The sequence below is a fragment of the Balaenoptera borealis genome (assembly GCF_965194805.1).
Source record: "Balaenoptera borealis genome assembly, chromosome: 19".
NCBI classification, from domain to species: domain Eukaryota; kingdom Metazoa; phylum Chordata; class Mammalia; order Artiodactyla; family Balaenopteridae; genus Balaenoptera; species Balaenoptera borealis.
This window is the reverse complement of record NC_138878.1, coordinates 64849488-64864751: the sequence shown is the minus strand read 5'-3', so window position 1 is coordinate 64864751 and position 15264 is coordinate 64849488. Positions and strand designations below refer to the sequence as shown.

The 15264-nt window shown below is 39.0% G+C and overlaps 2 protein-coding genes across 17 annotated transcripts in view; one reads left to right on the top strand and one right to left on the bottom strand.

Annotated features, from left to right (window-relative positions):
- LOC309616833 (zinc finger protein 480-like) overlaps positions 1-15264 on the top strand; it is a 129177-nt gene that overhangs the window by 66902 nt on the left and 47011 nt on the right. For 5 of the 7 annotated variants that reach the window (XR_014237605.1, XR_014237606.1, XR_014237607.1 and 2 more), the window contains one exon: positions 4894-5106. The exons of 1 other annotated variant lie outside the window; for it this stretch is intronic. The gene's annotated coding sequence lies outside the window, so the exon portion shown is untranslated. Of the gene's footprint in view, positions 1-35; positions 600-4893; positions 5107-15264 lie in introns of those variants that run through there. One more of the 7 variants, XR_014237610.1, reaches the window with a different exon arrangement.
- Positions 1-15264, bottom strand: part of LOC309616847 (zinc finger protein 525-like) — a 202158-nt gene that overhangs the window by 160527 nt on the left and 26367 nt on the right. For 7 of the 10 annotated variants that reach the window (XR_014237613.1, XR_014237614.1, XR_014237615.1 and 4 more), the window contains one exon: positions 2815-3073. The exons of 2 other annotated variants lie outside the window; for them this stretch is intronic. The gene's annotated coding sequence lies outside the window, so the exon portion shown is untranslated. Of the gene's footprint in view, positions 1-2814; positions 3074-5773; positions 5833-15264 lie in introns of those variants that run through there. One more of the 10 variants, XR_014237617.1, reaches the window with a different exon arrangement.

Here is a 15264-nt window from a genome sequence, read left to right as displayed (position 1 = left end):
GTAGGATTTATTTAAGTTTTATTTCTCTGTTTCAGCATAATGTGTTATGAGTGATGAGGACTCCATATAGGACTCTGATTCAAGAGGAATCTCATGAAACTTATGAAATCCTCATGTGTGACTCAAGTCATGTTTTGTTAGAACTTTTTCTCCTTTCCTTTTCTTCTATCCTTAACATACGAGGTTGGATGTATTTTGTGTGAGAAGGGACAAATTATTTCTGATAGAAGCTGCACTAACATGTATTATAATATTATAATATTATTTCCAACTATCACCCTGCTATGCAGTTATACATGACATTTGTTTGGTTTCTCTCAAAGATGTATATTCTGATATAAGGTAAGGCATGAGCCCTAGTTACAGGCTTTTCCACATAAGTTTTGTATGGTTTCTCTCTATGATGGAGTCTCTTTTTATTGAAATATAATTGATATACAACAGTATTAGTATTGGCTGTACTACATGAGGTAACATTTGCATACTTTATGAAATGATCACAATGATATGTGTAGCCATCTTTCCTCAGAGCTACTACCATACTACTTCTAAACACATTCCTTATGCTGGATATTACATCCCCATGACTTATTATATAGAGGTTTCCCCATGACTTATTATATAGAGGTTTGTGCCTCTAAATCTCCTTCACCTATTTTACCTGCTGCTGCTCCACCCTTCCTTCTGGCAACAACCACACATTTGTTCTTTATCTGTGAATCTGTTTTCCTTGTCTTGTGCTTTTACTTCTTCGATTCCACGTATAAGTGCAGTATTTGTTTTTCTACACCTGACTTAACGTCACTTAGCATAAAATCCTCTAGATCCACCCATTTTGTTGCAAATGGCTGGACTTCTTTTCTTAAGGGTGACTGATATTCCACTGTGTGGCATGGACATACAACATCTCCTCTAAGCGTTCATCTATTGATGGACACCTAGGCTGCTTCTCTATCTTGGCTACTGGAGATAATGTTACAATGAATATTCAAATGCCTATATTTTCTCAAATTACTGTTTTTCTTTTCTGCCAGTAAATACTTCAAAGTACAATACCTGGTTCATCTGTTTTAATTTTTGAGGAACTTCAGTAATGTTTTCCGTAAATGTTGCACCAACTTACAATCCCAGCAATAGAGGACAGGGTTCCCTTTTCTCCACACCATTGCCAATGCTTGTCTTTCTGATGATAGCCATTGTAAACAGGTGTGAGGTGGTACCTCATTGAGCTTTTTTTATATGATTTTTAAAAATTTTATTCATTTATTTAATTTTTTAGCTGCATTGGGTCTTCGCTACTGCACACGGGTTTTCTCTAGGTGCTAGAGAGCAGGGGCTACTCTTTGTGGTGGCACGTGGGCTTCTCATCGTGGTGGCTTCTCTTGTTGCAGAGCACGGGCTCTAGGCACCCGGGCTTCAGTAGTTGTGGCTCACAGGCTCTAGAGCGCAGGCTCAGTAGTTGTGGCACACAGGCTTAGCTGCTCCATGGCAGGTGGGATCTTCCTGGACCAGGGCTTGGACCCGTGTCCCCTCCGTTGGCAGGCAGATTCTTAACCACTGTGCCACCAGGGAAGCCCCCTCATTGCACTTTTGATTTACACTTCCCTGATGATCAGTGACGGTGAGCATCTTTTCATGTGTCTGCTGGCCATCTGTATGTCTTCTTTCTCCCTGATAGACTCCCATATGTTAAGTAAGGCTTGAATACATGCACAGATTTTGTCTGAATTGCTTTATTCTTAAAGTTTCTACTTTTTAAAATCTCTGGTGACCCCTAAACCTTGAGCTTTGGACCAAAGCATTGCCACTTATGTGAGGCTTATGTTTGTTTTCAGTATGTATTTTGAGATGCCTGGTGAGGCTTGCAAATTGAGTATAAGCTTTGCAACACATATTACATTGGTAAGGATTTTCTCCAGTGTGGATTGTTTTATGTTGAATAAGATATGAATGTCTTGTAAGGGCTTTGACACACTCATCACATTTGTAAAGTCTCTCTCCAGTGTGAGTTCTCTCATGACCCCAAAGTTGTGACTGTTCAATAAAAGCTTTATCACATTTATTACATTTAAAAGGTTTTTCTCCTGTATGAATTCTCTGGTGTGCCATATGCCATAAGGTTTGAATGCTGTGTAAAATGCTTGCCACACTCATTACATCTGTGTGGTTCCTCTCTAGTATGGACTCTCTCATGTTGAGTAAGATACGAGTGCACTGTAAAGGCTTTGCCACACTTAAGACATCTGTATGATTTCTGTCCAGTATGGATTCTCTTATGTCTGTTAAAGCTTGACTGTTCAGCACAGGCTTTGCATGTGCATTTGTAAGGTTTCTCTCCTGTATGCACTCTCTCCTGTATGCACTCTCTGATGTGTTGTGAGGTGTGACTGGTGGTTAAAGGCTTTGCCACACTCACTACATCTGTAAGGTTTCTGTCCAGAATGAATTCTCCTGTGACTCCTGAGGTTTGAGCTTTTGTTAAAAGCCTTCCCACAGTCATTACAGCTGTAAGATTTTTCTCGAGTGTGTGTTCTCCTGTGTTGTGGAGCAATTCTGTGAAGTGGTGAAACTGAGGAACCACTGCTGACTGGCTTCTCAACTTGACCACATGCATACACTTTCTCCTCAGCTGGAAATCTCTGCAGCTGAGCCACCTGGGCCTGCAGCCTCACTCCAGGTCTACTTTCCAAACACTTGAGATCTCTGTTTCCAGCAACGCTGATGTTATTTTTTTCGTTGTTAACAAACTTCTTACGAATGGCTTGTCGTGCGTGAAATATTCACATGCATTACTTCTTACAGAAACACTCTGAGGAAAATTAATTAAGGATTTATTATCTTGATCTTCTCTCTGAGATTTTTGTTATGGGTCAAAAGCACTTCTTCATAATCTCTTGCATCATATCCCGACTCACTCTCACATTCCTGCACATCTGCACAGACTTCTTGAGGTCAAAATCCTTGATGCCATGACTTTCATTTCTTTCCAGTACCACTATATGGCATAATTCTCCTTTATCAGTGTCTTCTCTTGGTGATAACTCCTTGATTGCAAGTCTAGCAGAATGGCTTCCTATTAAATGGAGTTGGAAAATAGCTTAGATAATTACATAAAAAATCATATACAATGAACAGTTTTCTCAAACACGGTCTTCAGACACTATTATATAATTTTCTTTTTATATATTTTCCCATATTACTGTTTTCTCTGATCTTAGATAATAGAATTTCAACCATACACTACATACTACATATATTTTGCATTGTATCTGGATAACTAAATGATAGTCCATAGTTAGAACGTTTACCTATGTACTGGCTTATAAAAATCCAGGCATGAAATCATCCTTGAGATTTGAGACTGTCTTCCCTAATCCTTAACCTTTATAATAATGTTAATCACATGTGAGTATGATGTAAGAAAAAAATATTTTTTAAAATCTGTATATCACAATAATAACTGATAAAGCATTTACATAACCCATAATAAATCAAGCAGGTAAGGTAATAAATAACCACGTTTACACAAAATAATAAGCCTCTGGAATTCTAAAAGATTCTCCGGTAAATACCAGCAAAAAAAAATAATTTTCATTTCAGAGGGAACATACAATAGGAAAAATAATATCTTGATAAGCACTGAATTTTGAAATATCAGATTCAGGTAAACGTATGTATAAAGTTTAAGAATTAGGGAAAATGGTCTGAAATCTCAATCATGATGTCATGCCTGCGGTTCTACATAGTTCAGCTACCTAACTGTGGAGTGTCATTTAATTGTACACTTGTATGGCAAAATATATATACATATGGTATATAATGTATGCTTTGAAAATTGTTATCTTAAGGTCAGAGAGAACATCTATATGGAAAATAATTAGAAAAAGACAACAGCCAAAATATAATGTAGGCCAAGGTCAATTTCATAATAACCATGACCAAAAAATGACACATCTAGTTAACTAAAGGTAACTTTACAGTCCTTACTGTCTGCCATGCAATATTTCAAGCCCTATAACAGCATTAATTATTTAATTATTCTTGAGGTAAAGTATCACAGTTTTTCATATAGAAACATGCATCTATCTCTAACTCACACAGAAAGCAAATTCAGGAGACAGTTTGAACCTGGGTGTGCAGAGTAACATGACATGTTCATATGTATTAAGCAGCATCGTCCATCCAGGCAGTACAGATTTTAAGAAAATTTGAAGGAAATAACCCGTATCTTAGAAAGAAATGTTTCAAGGAAGATAGGGGCAGTGAGCTGTGTCACTTCTACTGTGACTGTCCTGCCATTCCCAGATAATGATGAGTCACGTCCAGCACGTGTTGATGTACACAGTGACCAGACCGAGTTGCTGATCTGAGCAAACTGTACTGTGTGCAAGTAGGGGTCCTTCCTTATGCAGTGTGTGGGGTATGGGGCGGGGTGGGGTCTTACGGGAACTGGGGAGCCCAAGTGCTAAATATTAATACAGTACTAAGAAGTACCAATAGAGTTCACTTAGGTCCACAAAAACCTGAGGGAAGGCCAGGACTGGGATTTAACAAAGCAAGAGTGAAAGTAGTGGGCAATGTGGGAGCACTACTTGTGCTTGCAAATCTATGGGAAGAGGACTGTGCTGCAGCAGATGAAAGCCTAACCTTGGGAAAAGAAGAAGTGCCACAGCAAGAAACATACACATGACTCATTCTATGCAAACTATATTGTTGGTATGAAGGAAATGTGGAAGATATTAGGAAGGCAGAGAGTGCTGTTATGGGAAGACTGTAGGTTTACATCTATTCCAGTACTTGCTCTAAACATGATCAAGCTGAGTATCCCAGAAATTCCATTCCTAGGCATACATTACTTGTTCCGGAAGATATGTACAAGAATGTTCTTTGCAGGACCTAAAAGCAAAACCTGGAGAGTGAATGAATTCACTCTGTGTGAACACATGTGGATGCAATAAAACCCTCTCAAGGGTACAGCAATGGAGGCTGATCATGGCTGCTGGATGATGATCTCTTGGCAGGGGCGACAGAGGTTGACTGGTGGAAACAAAGCTAGCAGGAGGCTTTTGCCAAGGTTTAAACTCTTTGTGGATGTGATTATATTTGGTAAAAATAACTTCTTTTAAACTACTTATACATTTTAAAAACAATATCAATTTTAGCATGAAGTTTTTTAGTGCAAACAGCTTTGTTATATAAAAGTAACAGATCTCTTCTGCTGGAATTTTTTCAAGTATTTGAAATCATATCTTTGGATCTTTTAACATTAGAATCTCAAACATATAACAGACATCAGATGACAAGTGCTCTTACTTTATGTATATCACTAAAGACATACTTACTCTTATCAACAGGAATTAATATGCACGTAACAGAAAGTAATGAATTTTGACTTCTGGAACAGCAACAGAAAACCCTAAGGGGCATTACTGAACAACCTAGAGGCTTGTATGGACAAGTGCTGTTCACAGCAGGGTTTAACCACAGAAACAATTGTGGCAGAGCCGTGCTGGTCCATGGCAGAGCTCTATGTGCAGAGATGTGGTCGACAGCATAAGCAGCCAATTAACAGCCTGAAGAACAGGACAGTAATAGGTTGTGTATCAACAAGGACCAGGCCACTTTTGATGAAATTTAGTTGAAAGAAAGAGAGGACAGGGAACAAAAGAGGCTTCATTGAAATATGTAATTCAAGGAACGTAAGAAAATTTCTGAGAAACATTGTTAGAAGCAGTATAATGAGGAAACCATGGAGTATAAAAAAATTACCTACATTTCCTTAAATAGAATGAGATATTTAAATATCAGCATCCCAAGATGTACATGAAGAATCTACAGACGGAGAATAATTATTAGAATAAATTAATGTTGGGGAAGCTAGTAAAGTAGTCTTGTTCAGGCTTCAGAGGCAGCACTAGGCCTCTCTGACCGGGCAATGACCCTAAAAGCTGGCTACATGCTGAACTGCTGAGCTACCTACAGGCAGCACACCTTGTAAATCAAGGAGTAAGTCTGGGGCCTTCTTGCACCCTGAGGGCCTGGCCAGCCCCCGGGGATCAGAGAACACTCCAAGACTTATGAGTTAAGACCAAGGCATTTATGACGATAACCAGAGCTGCAAATTTGCACGTAGGCTGACTGACTGTTGTCAGCCTATGGCCTGATGCTAAAAGCAGGAATCATTCCAGTAGGAAACAAGTCTCACCCGTGGGGTAGATGCACTGCCCGGGGCCTTCCCAACTGGGACTCCAGATTGCTGTTGAAGGGACTTCCCAGTGCTACTTGGATCTGGATGTAGGTGCTTCCCCAATTCCGTGATGTAATAAACCTCTGTCTTTACTATACTTTCTTAGTTAGTTATACTATTCTTTTCTTAATTAGTATACTGTAATCAATGAACTCTCTGAATTCTTGTTTAACTGAGTGTAAGAGTGGTTATTTTGCCAGCAAATCCTACGAACCTAAAATGAAAGTAAAACCTTCAGCAAAACAATTATTTGCAGCAAAAAAAAATTGTAATTAAAATAGAAATCAAAACTTCCTTATAGAAAACTACAGCAAATCAATTGAATGGTAACCTGTGACTAAAACTTAATAAGAAAAAGTTAAAAATGACATAGATTTAATTGAGGAAAATGTGTGTTAAAACAAATGTGATACCACTAAACACCAATGATAGTGGCCAAAATACAGAACACTGAAAACATCAAAAATTAGAAATGATGCAGAGCAGCAAAAACTTTCTTTCATTGCTGATGGGAATGCTAAATGGTACAGCTAGTTTGGAAGAGTGTGGTTTCTTACAATCTTAAATATGATCTAGCAATCGCACTACCTGGTAGTACACAAATGAGCCAAAAACTTCTCTGCATGCAAAAACATGCACATGAAATAGAACAAATAATCCTAAAATTTGTGTGGAACCAGAAACACACCAAATAGCCAAAGCAATCTTCAGAAAGAATAAAAAAGGTGAAGGCATCACATTCCCTAATTTCAAACGATGTTAAAAAGAATGGAAACTAAAAGAGTATGCTACTGGCCTTAAAACAGACGCAAGTCAGTGGAAGAGACTAGAAAGCCCAGAAATAAACCCACACATATGCAATCAATAAATTTACAACAAAGGAGCCAAAAATATACAAGGGGGAAAGGACAGTGTCAATAATTAGTATTGAGAAAACTGAAAGGCACATACAAAAGAATGAAACTGGACCACTGTCTTATACCATATGCATAAATTAACTCAAAACAGAGTAAAGACTTGAATGCAATACCTGAAAAAAAAAACTAGAAGAAAGCATAGTAAGCTCCTTGATATCTTGTCAATGATTTTTTGAATCTGAAATGAAAAGTAAAAGCAAAAGAAACAAAAATAAACAAGTAGGTCTACATCAATCTAAAAAGTTTGTGCACAAGAATGGAATCTATCAACAAAATGCAAAGGCAACGTATGGGTTGGGAGAAAATATTTACTAAAGATCTCACAGCTCAACAACAAAAACAACAAAAATTCTGATTAAAAAAAAAAAATGGGCAGAAGATCTGAATAGATTTTCTTCCAAAGAAATCATACAGATGGTCAACAGATACATGAAAAGATGTTCAACATCATCATCATCAGGGGAATAAAAATTAAAACCACAATGAGATATCACCTCACAATTCTTAGAATGGCTTTAATATAGATATAAGACAAGTAAGTGTTGGCAAGGATGTGGAGAAAAGGGAATCCTTGTGTTCTGTTAGCGCAGACACTACGAAAGACAGTACAGATGTTCTTCAAATAAATAGAACTAACGTAATATCCAGCAATTCCATTTCTGGGTATTTATATGATGAAAATGAAAACACTATCTCAAAAAGATATATGCATCCCCCTGTTCACTGCAGTATTATTTACAATAGTAAACAACCTAAGTGCCCATCAATGAATATAAATGAATAAAGAAACTGAGACATGTCTAAATATATATAGTGTAATACTATTCAGCCATTAAAAAGAATGAGAACTTGCCATGTGTGACAACATGAAGGGCATTATGCTACCTGAAGTGAGTGACACACAGAAAGACAAATACCTTATGATTTCTCTTACATGTGGAATCAAACAGAACCAAAACACAAAACAAACGAACAGAACAGATTTCTGCTTGACTAAGGCACAGGGTGGGGAGGTTAGGAAAAATGAAGAAAGGAGAGCAAACAGTTTAAAAGAAGTTATCATTGTGGTGCTTTCTATCAGTATATACTAGGAGTCCAATAAACATTTTTTAAATAAGTGATGAACGGGGGATTTTTTTGGGGGGGGGGTGTTTCTTTTTAACAGAGAAGCTAATTAGACCTATCAGTAAGCTGTGCTGTATTTAAAGTAAACTACATCTAATTTTTGAATTTTCAATTTTTGTCATTATCCACATCATGACTTCTTCCTACTAAATGCATCCTGGTAACAAGCCAGGATGGACAAAAAAGAAATAAGTAGACTTAGCTCCACTTTATTATTAGTCAGATATTATTAGGAAAAGGATCAACAATACACTATCATCTTCCCAAAGGATGTTAATGGAAGGTGGTTTTCCTGTCAAATGAGGTAACACTGTCTTCTAGACCAAGGTTTTTGGGAGTGAAACTTTCTTATCTGGTCAAAACGTGTCTTTTAACATTGACAATTACTTTTGTAAACAGGAAATGTAAAAACAAGATGAATGCAGTCAGAAAACAGTAGCCATGGGTGGAGGGGGCGTGGTCTAAAGAGCAGCACGGGTGTCGTGATACACATGATTACTGGTGCAAACACAGTTCTCAAAGGCTGCAGGTAGAAACAAACGCGCCCCCAAGTGGGCCTAAGTACCTTTCATCCCAGAAAGTTAAGACGGAATACTTGCAATTAACCTAAAGGCCTCCCAGTCACGAAAATCCATTTTGGGACTGTTACTGTGGATGCTATAAGAACCTAGTTTAAAAACAAAATCTCAATTATCTCCTGCAGCCTTTAAGCTTCTACCCTCTAAAAGTGAAAAGGAAACCTACAAAACAATAAAAAAATACTCACCAATCATAAATATCTGACAAGGCACCTGCATTTAGAAGATATAAAGAACTTATTTATACTCAACAAAAAAAGACAACCCAATTTTAGGATGGGCAAAGGATCTGAACAGACATTTCTCCAAAGAACAAAGAAAAACAGCCAATACGCACACAAAGAAGATGTTTAACGTAATTTTTCAATAGAAAAATGCAAGTCAAACCCAGGATGAGGTACAGCTCCACACTCCTACAATGGCTGTAGTCAAAGAGAAAGATAACAAGTGTTGGTGAGGGTGTAGAGAAACTGGAACCCTCATACACTCACTCCTGGTGGAAACGTCAAATGGTGCAACAGCTGCTTTTGGAAGACACTGGCAGTTCCTCAAAAGATTAAACAGAAAATTACCACATGACCAATCAACTGCACTTTTAGCTTTATGCAAAAGGAAAATGTAAATATACGTCCACAAAAAATGTTGTTCAAAAATGTTTCTAGCAGTATTGTTCACAATAGCCAAAAGGTGGAAACAACCCAAATGTCCAACAACTCACAAATGGATAAACAAAATGTTGTATTCATTCATGGACTACTACGAGGTAACAAAAAGGAATGAAGAACTATTACATGCCACAAAAACAAAAAACAAACATGCAGAAATAAATTCCCTGCATATAAGTATTTATAGCAGCATTATCCGTATCATCTAAACTTGGAAGGAACCAAAACGTCCTTCAGTTGGTGAATGGAGTAATAAACTGTGGTACATGCAGGCAACGGAAATATTATTCACCACTAAAAAGAAATGAGCTATCAAACTATGAAAAGTCAATGGAGAAAATAAAATGGATATAACTAAGTCAAAGAAGATAATCTGAAAACGCTATATAAACTGTTCGATTCCAACTAGACGACATGCTGCAGAAGGCAAACGTATGAAGCCAGTAACAAGATCTGTCATTGCAGTGGTTAGGAGGGAGGGAGAGATGAATAGGTAGAGCACAGAGGATTTTTAAATAATGAAATTACTTTTTATGGTACTATTATGGTACACACATGTCAGTATACATTTGCCCAAACCTACAAAATATATAACACCTAGAGTGAACTCTAACATAGGACTTTGAGGGGATAATTCATGTCAATGTAGGTTCCTCGGTGATAATAAACATACTCTCCTGTCGGGTGTTGATTATGAGGGAGGGTCTGCATATCTGGGGTGGAAAATACATGGGAAATCTCTAACTTCCACCTAATTCCTCCATGAACCTGAAACTCCTTAAAAAAAGATAGCCCATTAAAACAAAGGTGTATGGGTTCATAATAGGTACTAACTAATATGAAACAGAGTAAAAGGAATAGACTATCTTTTCAAAAATTTCTAGAGGTTATACAGCTTTCGGGGAAACAAATGCTACGTCAGGGACTTCCCTGGCAGTCCAGTGGCTAAGACTTCGCCTTCCAATGCAGGGGGTGTGGGTTTGATCCCTGGTTGGGGAGCTAAGATCCCACATGCCTCGTGGCCAAAAAACCAAAACATGAAACAGAAGCAATATTGTAACAAATTCAATAAAAGACTTTAAAAATGGTCCACATCAAAAAAATAAAGTTAAAGCAAACACTCAAAAAGGAAATTCTATAAAATATTAAATATTCATTCCAAACCCCAAATTGTAGATATAAAACAAAAAACACTAAGAATGTCATCAACAATACAGAACTGATGATTGAATAAAGAAAAATGAAGGCCATTTATAACAATGAAATTTGCAAGATGAAAGTATCAGTGGTTTAAAATCAAAACAAGTAACAGTAGAGTTTTAAATGTCAGCATCTACCACAACTAGAAACTAAAAATACTACAAAATAGTTTGTATACCAATAAAGGCAAACGTACAATAAAGGTAGGAAATCATCCACACACAAAGCTAACAGGGAAGTAACAAGACAAAAGTAGTAAAATCATCTATATCCACAGTAATTAAGGGATATACAAAACAATTAGATGTAAAATATGATATCAGAAACAGTAATCATGAGGGGAGGAGAGTACAAATGCAGGGTTTATAAAATGTATTTGAAATTAAGAGATCAGCAACTTAATCATGTATATATAGACTGCTATATAAAAACCTCATGGCAATTGCAAACCAAAATGCTATAATAGATATATACACAAAAAAGTAAAAGGAGTCCAAACACAACACTAAAGATAGTTATCAAATCACAAACGGGGAAAAAAAGACCTACAAAAACGAATCCAAAACAATTAACACAATGGCAGTTAGAACATTCATATCAATAATTACCTCAAACATAAAAGTACTAAATACTCCAATTAAAAGACATAAACTGGCTGAACGGATGTAAAAACAAGACGTGTATAAATGGTGCCTACAAGCAACTCACTTTAGAACTAAAAACACAGACTGAAAGTGAGGGGGTGGAAAAAGGTATTCCATACAAATGGAAATCAAAAGAAAGCCACAGCAGCAATACTTGTGTCAAACAAAATAGACTTTAAAATTAAGACTGTTGGGACATCCCTGGTGGCGCAGTGGTTGGGAATCCGCCTGCCAATGCAGCGGACATGGGTTCAAGCCCTGGTCTTCGAGGGTCCCACATGCTGCAGAGCAATTAAGCCTGTGTGCCGCAGCTGCTGAGCCTGCACTCTAGAGCCTGCAAGCCACAACTACTGAGCCCATGCGCTAGAGCCCATGCTCCGCAACAGAAGCCACTGCAATGAGAAGCCCACACACTGCAATGAAAGAGTAGCTGCCGCTTGCCCCACCTAGAGAAAGCCCGCACGCAGCAGTGAAGACCCAATGCAGCCAAAAATAATTTTTTAAAAAATTAAGACTGTTACAAGAGATAAAGAAGGACACTACATATTGGTCAAGGGATCAATCTAGAAGATATAACAATTGTAAATATATGTGCACCCAACATAGGACCACTTAAATATATAAGGCAAACATTAACAGACATAAAAGTAGGACTCAACTGTAACAAAATAACAATAGAGAACTTTAACACCCCACTTACCTCAATGGACAGATCATCCAGACATCAATAAGGAAACACAAGCCTTAATAACACATTAGACTAAACTGACTTGATATAAATATAGAGAGAGGGACTTCCCTGGTGATGCAGTGGTTAAGAATCCACCCTCCAGGCTTCCCTGATGGCGCAGTGGTTGGGAGTCTGCCTGCCAATGCAGGGGACACACGTTCGATCCCTGGTCAGGTAACTAGATCCCACATGCATGTCTCAACTAAGGAGCAAACATACTGCAGCTGAGACCGGTGCAACTAAGATAAATAAATAAAGAAAAATTAAAAATAAATAAATTTTAAAAATAATAATAATAAATAAATATAGAGAGAACATTCCATCCAAAAGCAGAATACACATTCTTTTCAAGTGCACATGGACATTCACCATGGATAGATCACATGCCAGGCCACAAATCAAGTCTTGGTAAATTTAAGACTGCAATCATACCAAGCATCTTTTCCAACTACAGCACTGAGACTAGAAATCCACTACAAGAAAGAAAAACTGCAAAAACACAAAGATGTGGACGCTAAGCAATATGCTACTAAATAACCAATGGACCACTGAAAGAATCAAAGAGGAAATAAAAAATACCTAGAGACAAATGAAAAAGAAAGCATGACAATCCAAACAGCAAAAGCACTTCTAAGAGGGAAGTTTATAGCAATACAGGGATCAAGAAAAATTTCAAATTAACCACCCAACCTAACCTTACACCTAAAGGAACTAGAGAAAGAAGAACAAACAAAAACGAAAGTTAGTAGAAGGAAAGAAATAACAAAGATCAGAACAAAAATAAATAGAGACTAAGTAAACAATAGGAAGGGGAAGGAATCAAGTTGGTAGAACAGAAAAATGTGAACAGAAAAACGTGGAGATCACCTCCTCCCACAAATACATTTTACATGAGGACAAATTCTCACAGAATACCTACTGAACTCTGGCAGGTGTCAGACGACTGAAATTGCAAGAAAGATCACTACATAACCAGGTAGGATCAAAGGGAAAAAAAAACAAGGAATCGGGACATGACCTGAACTCTGGGGAGAGAGCTGTGAAACAGGAAAGGTTCCCTCAAGCTGGGAACCCCCCTCCCTGGTGGGAGATCAGCCACGACGGAAAGGGAGCCTCAGAGGAGAAAGAGGGCAACAAGCAGCCTGCGGCAGGCAGGACAGAGACAGACGAGCACAGAAGGCCTGTGTCACCTACGTGCTGAGACTCGAGCTTCGGCGGACAGGCCCTGGGTGAGGACGGGGGATGGCTGCGTGGACGCAGCCTGGAGCAGCTGGAGTGTGGCACCGGCTGCAGCCAGGGCTGTACGTGCACAGAGCCCGGACCTGCGTGACAAGTGTCACCATCAACAGGCACGTGGAGGGAGGGCTGGCCCACCACAGCAGCCCCACCCTCGGCACGCTCACGCAGGCACGTCTCCACCTCTACGAGCTCTGGGAGCACGCAAGTGTGGGCTGCCCACCCATGGACGTGGGGCCGACATCAGAGCCCTCTCCCCACAGCTGTGCCATCTGTGGGCTTACTCTGCCACTGCTGCCCCACAGGTCTTGTAAACGCAGCATCTGTGGGACACCCAAGTGGGTTACGGGGTCTCCCGTGGCGGGGGCACATCCGGCCTCAGCAGCTGCGGGCCTCGTGGGTACCCCCACATAGAGGCGGGGCCAGGGTCTCAGCAGCTTCCGTAGCTTGCGCTGTGATCCTGGTACCTGACTTCAGTATATCTGTATCTACTGTGCTGGTGGCTTCATGAACATAGAATCTGAGGGCCAACAGGGCCTCCCACGGTTGAGGTTGCCACGGTTGAGGCAGGGCCGAGAGCAGTGCTGACGACACTGTACTCTGCGAGCCCGCACGACAGGTGACGGGCGACCACACAGCGCAGTCACCAGTGGACAGCTCTTGCGGAGGAATCCTCAGAGGATCCTCTCCCAGTGCGAGTGCTCCAGTCCTGCCTACCTCACACGGCAGCTCAGAAACAGACGTGCGATTCTACTCCAACAACTGGGGACCAGACCCTGCCCCAACAGGGCTCTGACAGCCACGGAGCAAAAAGGAGTGCCTAATCAATACCCATCATAGGCTCCAGTCACCCCTAAACCAGTCACACCCCCATCAAGGGGATAACGGACAGCACACACTGAGGAGACGTGCACAGTATCCATACTAAAAACAGCCCTCGCACCAAAAATATTAGACTCACACAGGCTACACAGGGATGCTCCCACATAGAAACAGCCCTCCAAGACCACAGTAGATAACTGATTCTCCTAAAAGCATAGAGTCAGAGAAATATAAGTAAAATGAAGAAGCAAAGGAACCACTCCCAATTCAAATATCATGAGAATTCCTGAAAGAACAATGAAACAGAACTCTCCAGTCTAACAGACTCCAAGTACAAAAAGGAGGTAATAAAAATATTGACAAAATTATGAAAGGCTGTTGAAATGCAGATTCCTGTAAAATAGAACTAGAAACTATAAAGAGGAACCAAGTAAAATTAGAAAACTCATTTGCTGAGGCAAAAGCTGAGCTGAAGGCAATGAATCACAAACTGAATAATGCAGAGTGAATTAGTGATATGGAAGATAAACTAATGGAAATCACCCAATCAGAACAGCAGACAGAAAGACAAAAGAAAAAAATGAAAGCAATATACAATACCTATGGGATAATATAAAGCATGCCAATCTACACAGAATATTGATCCCAGAAGAAGACAGAGAAAAGGAGATCAAAAATGTATTTGAAGAAATAAATGAGAGACAAAACAAAACAAAACAGAAAAGATCCATAAAACTAAAAGCTGGTTCTTTGAAAAGACAAACAAAATTGATAAACCTTTTCTGAGAAACATGAAAAAAAAAAAAAGGGACAGGGCCCAAATCAATAAAATCAGAAGTGAAAAAGAAGTTACAACAGACACCACTGTAATACAAAAGATTATAAGAAACTACTATGAACAAGTATATGCCAATAAAATGGACAACCTAGAAGAAATGGACAAATTGTTAGAAAAGTACAATCCCCCAGGACTGCACCAGGAAGACATACAAACTATGAATGGTTCAATTACCAGTAATGAAATTGAATCAGTAATTTTAAAACTCCCAAAGAACAAAAGTCCAGGACCAGTGGCTTCATAGCTGAATTCTACAAAACAT